The sequence below is a fragment of the Sinocyclocheilus grahami genome, unplaced genomic scaffold (genome assembly GCF_001515645.1).
Source record: "Sinocyclocheilus grahami isolate Dianchi unplaced genomic scaffold, SAMN03320097.WGS_v1.1 scaffold194.1, whole genome shotgun sequence".
Classification (NCBI taxonomy): Eukaryota; Metazoa; Chordata; class Actinopteri; order Cypriniformes; family Cyprinidae; genus Sinocyclocheilus; species Sinocyclocheilus grahami.
In genome coordinates this window covers 66,098-72,680 of record NW_015505373.1, presented here as the reverse complement: position 1 = coordinate 72,680, position 6,583 = coordinate 66,098, and the positions used below count along the sequence as shown (strand labels likewise).

General features: G+C 37.8%; 1 protein-coding gene across 3 annotated transcripts in view; it reads left to right on the top strand.

Annotated features, from left to right (window-relative positions):
• Positions 1-43: 43 nt before the first annotated feature.
• The window catches only part of LOC107594957 (proline-rich transmembrane protein 3-like), a 15,670-nt gene continuing 9,130 nt past the window's right edge, over positions 44-6,583 (top strand). For 2 of the 3 annotated variants that reach the window (XM_016285189.1, XM_016285187.1), the window contains exon 1: positions 44-163. The gene's annotated coding sequence lies outside the window, so the exon portion shown is untranslated. Of the gene's footprint in view, positions 164-1,083; positions 1,301-6,583 lie in introns of all 3 variants that reach the window. The other variant, XM_016285188.1, reaches the window with a different exon arrangement.

Here is a 6,583-nt window from a genome sequence, read left to right as displayed (position 1 = left end):
CTTCCGCTCCCCCCCCCCCCCCCCTCTCTCTCTAGAACGAACGAACGAACGAACCTAGGCTCTGTATTTGTGTCGCAATGTTTTCACGGGCACTGGAGGAAATTCAAAAGACAAATGAATGAACGACGCTAACGACTGAACTGCAACAGCTACAGTCTCACAGGTACGAATGTTTCATTTACTCCTCTCTGAGAACGCATTGTTAAATATTAATGAAAATAGCCTACGTGTGTATGCGAGCGCGACTGTAATAAGATGGTTCATGACCATGACAGCTGCTTGCGCAGTAAACTCTTTCGACTTGACTTCTCTCATGAAGCGTAAATGTTCCGATGAAAATGCTTAATTAGAGATGTTACGGTTTATTTTAATGTCGTTGCGCTGGGGAAAGCGTTGCGCTAAAGGACGTATACACATAGTAGCCTACAGAAAATGGGAAGCGACTGCAGCACGTCTATAGCGCAACCCTGGACGGCAGAGGCTTTTCCCATAAAGATTCATACTCCATTCTAAAGATGCCATCATTTATATGTCTTAAGACACGAATGATGCTGCACGGGTCTACACCATCTAATATTTTGTCAGGTAACCTGATATGTGCTATATGTGGTACGACTAAATTACCCGTTTTTAGGTTAGACAAATGATCGTAATTTTAACGGTAAGATCACGTAGAAATAGGTGAAACAACTGCACAGTTTCACTTTGAATATGAGCAGATCAGAAGAATTACAAATATGTTTCAAAATTCTAAATTTTAAAGGGGTCATGAAATGCATGTCTAATATTTTGTCAGGTAACCTGATATGTGCTATATGTGGTACGACTAAATTACCCGTTTTTAGGTTAGACAAATGATCGTAATTTTAACGGTAAGATCACGTAGAAATAGGTGAAACAACTGCACAGTTTCACTTTGTTTCACTTTGAATATGAGCAGATCAGAAGAATTACAAATATGTTTCAAAATTCTAAATTTTAAAGGGGTCATGAAATGCATTTTCAGTTCTTTACCTAGGCCTACTGTATATTTCTAGAGGTTAGCTTATAAAGTTTGCACTCACGGGGCGTTACCTTTTTCAGAAATGCAAGTAAATGCCCAATGCTGTGATTGGCGAACTTCATCGTGCCTTATCCACGCTCTCCTCAATGCCATGCCTGACGTGTTTTGATGCTGGAGATGGCCAGCACTCTATGTGGCCAGAGCCTATATGTGTTTGAGTCTGAGTCAGATCCCAAGGCAGAAGAAAGTGAACCATGAACCAGTGCAACCACAGTTGCAACAGTCTGCTTCAGCATGGTAATTGTGCTTGCTGTATATTATCTGTATATAAAACGTATTATTATAACTGGCATATGGCAAAACTATTATTGCTAAACTGGCATCATGTTGGGAATAATTTAAAAAAAGAGCCTGCTGTGAAATGAGACAAATGAAAACATTCTCATTCGTTTGGGTTAGTTCATCTAAAATGAAAATTCGGTCATCAGTTACTCACCCTCATGTCATTGCAAAACTGTAAGACGTTCGTTCATCTAAGGAACACAAAGTGAAGATAATTTTAATTAAATTAGATATTTGTTCCGCTATTAAAAGTTGATTCACCCAAAACTTGTAATGAGCTAAAACAAATAAATCCATGTGAATCAAGCAGTTTAATCCAAGTCTTATGAAGAGACATGCATTTATATAATGAACAGATTTAATGTTGACTTTTACTCACATTTGTTTTTATGAAGAAGATGGAGAGAATGAATTTCACAAGGTTTTTGCCAAGAAGAATGAGAGATGAGAGACAGTGTAGGATCCACTGACCTTGTGTCATACCTGCATAGACATAATGACGTCACAGACTAGCTAACCCTATGAGAGAACAGTGTTGTTTTGGTTGATCAAGTGAGTCAGCTTCTGATTGAATGAGCCACATTTAAAGCCATACACACAACTGTGACCACACATTGAATTCAAGCTGGAACATTGTTCACCCCTTAATAATCCTGGCATGTTTGAGAACAGTAGAAGTACGTCTTTAGTCAAATGTAAGCCAAATGCGTGCATATGTGCAGTTTCATTTCATCTGCGTTGCATATGGATGGTCAGGAATTATGAATGATACATTCCTTGGAGTTTCAATTGTTTATGTAAAGAGGCTGCTGTATACCCTTATGTAGAAAATTCAAACAAATAATTAAATCCATACACATGTCTCTAAACTGACAGGAATGGTGCAATACTTTTAATTAGTTCTGACCTCAGTCAGACACGCACACATATGCACACACACATACACACAGTTAAATGGTTAAACGGGACACAGTTCTGATCTTACTGCATACAAATGGGCCTCTGTCTGGGCCTGGAAACATTCACGGAAATGTACGGAAATGTCTGACTGTATGGAATCTGAGCATGCATGAGAGGGAAATAAAGAGGCCAGCTGCACTAATAGACTCGCTTTCAACTGGAAACTTTCTTGCTGCAACCGCTCTGTTTTTAAACGTGTTTGAGCACCATGAATTAATCTTACAATGTATTTTCACATTTATAATTAGGTCGGCTTTGCTAATCAAGTCCAATCAGTATAATCAAACACAGCTGGACTCAAATGAAGGTGTAGAACCATCTCAAGGATGATCAGAAGAAATGGACAGCACCTGAGTTAAATATATGAGTGTCACAGCAAAGGGTCTGAATACTTAGGACCATGTGATATTTCAGTTTTTCTTTTTATATAAATCTGCAAAAATGTCAACAATTCTGTGTTTTTCTGTCAATATGGGGTGCTGTGTGTACATTAATGAGGGAAAAAAATACTTAAATGATTTTAGCAAATGGCTGCAATATAACAAAGAGTGAAAAATTTAAGGGGGTCTGAATACTTTCCGTACCCACTGTATATATAGTTATATAGTTTATATATATTTTTTCATGCAGAATGATTTCAATACATCTCTTCTAAGATTAATATGTTTCAAACATGTTTGATGTGTCAAAATCCAGCCGACAGCCTAATCCCCAAACATAGTAAACTAAGTAAAACGAATAAAGCACAATGTCATTGTAATCAGGAGCATCATGTTCAAACAGACTTCAGCAACTTTTGTAGACACACCGTTTGTTGGGTGTTGCTGGGATTATACCAGCATCCAAAAGACGACATATGCTGGTCATCTAGCATGCCAGCATCCCATGCTGTGGACCAACATAACAGCACCAGCATCCCAAGATGGTCCATGATGACAGAATATAAATTTTTTCCTTTGGATATTGTGTGTAGGCTTATTCTTTCACTGTGTTAGACTTTTTTTTAAGGAGTTTTGCATAGATGTCAGCTGTTTTTGTCATGTAACAAGAAAGCCATTGCCTGTCCAATTAATAACACATCTCTCCTAAGGTATCTCTTGAATAAAGTGTGAGCAATAATATTATTAAAATGAATGTGTGAAAAAATCAGCAAAGGGCCAGAATCAATTTGTAAATGGTAAATGTAAAAATCCTGTTCTCTCTCTCTCTGTCTCTCTCTCTCTCTCTCTCTCTGTCTCTCTCTCTCTCTCTCTCACACACACACACACACACACACACACACACACACACTTTTTCAAGGGGAAATTCATTTCCTGAGAACAACTGTACATGTTAAAACACATTGACACATGTTGAACAAACAGAAACTGCCTGAAGGAAAAGATCAAATCAGATTTTTCCAGGAACAGCAGAGGCAGACGGACATACTCATTTTCCTGATAAAAACTTTTTTCTTTTTTTTTTAAATCTTTGTTGGCCTGTTATGCTCTTGATGATAAAACATGTTATAACAGCTCTTAAAAATTACAGACTTGAAAATGACAAAATTAGACCCTTAAAAGTACACTTCATCTTGATAGAATAATATATGCTCTTTTTTTAAACAAATGAAATACATTTTAGATTATCTGATGAAATTTTTGAAAACAGTACGCTAACAATGTGTTTCTAGTTCACTAAAATGTAAAATTGTTTCAGAATGGAACAACTCAACAAGACCTCATGACCAAACTTAGGTATTATACATAAAGTTTGGGTCTAGAGAGATGGCTGTACCTATGGTACAACTGCGTTTTAGTGCCACGTAAAATAAAAAAAATAAAAAAAGATAAATCTAAGATTGGGTGATTAAAGTCATAATATTTTGACATTAAAGTCAAAATTATGAGAATTAAGTTATAGCAATATGAGATTGAAGTCTTAATATATATATATATATATATATATATATATATTCTTTTTTTGTTGTTGCCGTTTTTCACTTTATTTCGATTGGAAAGATCCGTGTTGACAGAAAGCGAAGTGGGAGAGAGAGGGGCCGGGATCGGGAAAGGTCCTCAAGCTGGGATTCGAACTCGGGAGCGCAATGGCACTGTGTGTCGACGCACTGCCCACAAGGTTATCGGTGCCGAAAAGTCTTAATTTTTTCATAAGAATAAAATCGTAGCATTATGAGATTAATGGCATAGTATTTTGAGCATAAAGGTCAAAATCACAAACATTGTTGGCGCCACGGGGGAAATATTTTTAGAATGTGGTATATTGCGTGAATAAAGTTAATTATTGTAAAAATTCCACTCTGCAAAAAAGTCTGTGGCATCCAACCGTTTATTCTTTATACGTTTAACATTAAAAACAGTGATAAAACAGTTTGTTTCATTATGCTGTACTGTTTCTGTCAACATGCCTTCAGATGCTTTCATTCTTCTGATGCCTTTATTCATGCCTTAATTCATGTTTATTTCGTGAAGAGTAAAAGATTACATTTTTGTCTTTTGCCTTTATTATAATACAACAGTGGAGTGCAGACAGGAAGCGAAGTGGGAAAGATAGGGGGGGGGGTATCGGGAAAAAATTATATATTAAAATATATAAAAATAGAAAGCCATTATTTTAAATTGTAATAATATTTGACAATATTACTTGTTTTGCATTTTTGATCAAATAAATGTAACCTTGATGAGCATAAGAGGTTTCTTTAAAAAACAACAACATTAAAAACCTTACTTTTGAATGGGTGTGTAATTCTGCTGCAGAAAGTCAGTGACACTATTCAGAGCGCTACAACTTCCGTTACTGTGTACAAAATGAAGTGGAATACATTTGTTTCATGGTGCAAGAAGCACAGTATAAAGATCCAATAAAAGTCTTAAGTATAGTATAATGTCCAATAGTACACATTTCGACAGGAACTTCTTCAGCAGGGCAAGGCCTTTTCTGCCTTTAAAATGTATCTATTAACAATATCTGCAGATTGCTGGAAGTAGATTTGAGAATCTTATATAAGACAGCTCTCTTGCCCACTTTAGTATCAGCCAGGCACGTAGGAGAGCTCCATATATTGTCGAGCCACTCCCCTTTCACTGAGTTCATTGCAAGGTGTGGCTCAGAATCGCTTAGAGGTCACTCTGTGACTGAATGCGGAATTTATATTTGACACCAACTTATGTTTACTCTTTTGGCTACCTGGGTTAAATTCCCAGATAATTCATGAACTGATAAAATGTATACAAATTATGTAAAATGTATAAAAGGTCATACATGTTAAATGTTATTTTGCTTTTTATCCCAGTAACATCAGAGGCTACATGCCCTCTGCCCTTTATGTGTTTTGCACATTTACTTGGACAGAATTTGAGATTTCAGACGGTGTCGGCAGTTATTGTGTGTCTCTAAGCAGAGATTTTCACATTGGATCATCAAAGCTATAGCATAATACAAGTGTGCAGGAAAGGAAGCTCCTCCTATAGAGTGGTATGTGCCAAGTGACTTAACCAAAAGAAAATGTCTGGTTACCCAGTGTAACCTTGGTTCTCTGAGGGAAAGGAGTGAGACAGTCCAGGGGTGCCCCCCAAGTCCACTCATATTTCAGAGTGGCGTATTAAAGGGGTCATATGATGTTGCTAAAAAGAACATTATTTTGTGTATTTGGTAAAATGTGTTTATGCGGGCTTACAACTTAACCACTGATTTCTAGTCGTGTCCTCTTTTGGAAGGCCAAAGAAAGTAGTTTCGCTTTCACAACGAAACACACGGCGGGCTAGAGTGAGCGGAGGCCGGCTTGAGTGAGCAGAGGCGGGCGGGCAGGCTTGAGAACAGCGCGGCCGACGGATTCGACGAAGGAGCGTCGGCAAAGCTTGCGGCAACCACATGTGACGACCCCGGGCTGGACTCCGCTTTTCTTCCACGGTGAAAGTGGATATCGTCCTCTTTTGGAAGGCCAAACAAAGTAGTTTCGCTTTCACAACGAAACACAGCGCTTTCACGACATGGCGGCGGCAGCAACAATACAATAGCGAGAATCAAAGTTACGCCTTTTTCTTTGTGTGAACATTTGGGCGGTGTTATGCAAATCTTCCCACATAGTGAGGCAGATATGTGGAGGCGTGTTAGAATGAGGCGTTTTAAGTAGGCGTGGTTGACTCTTAACTTTTATAAAGAATATCTCTTTGGATTTGAGACTTTAGTCTTTGCAACTTTACAGATCTTCTTTATGCACCAAGAGCTTGTAACACTCCAAAGAGAAAGGAAAAATTGCAATCGCATCATATGACCCCT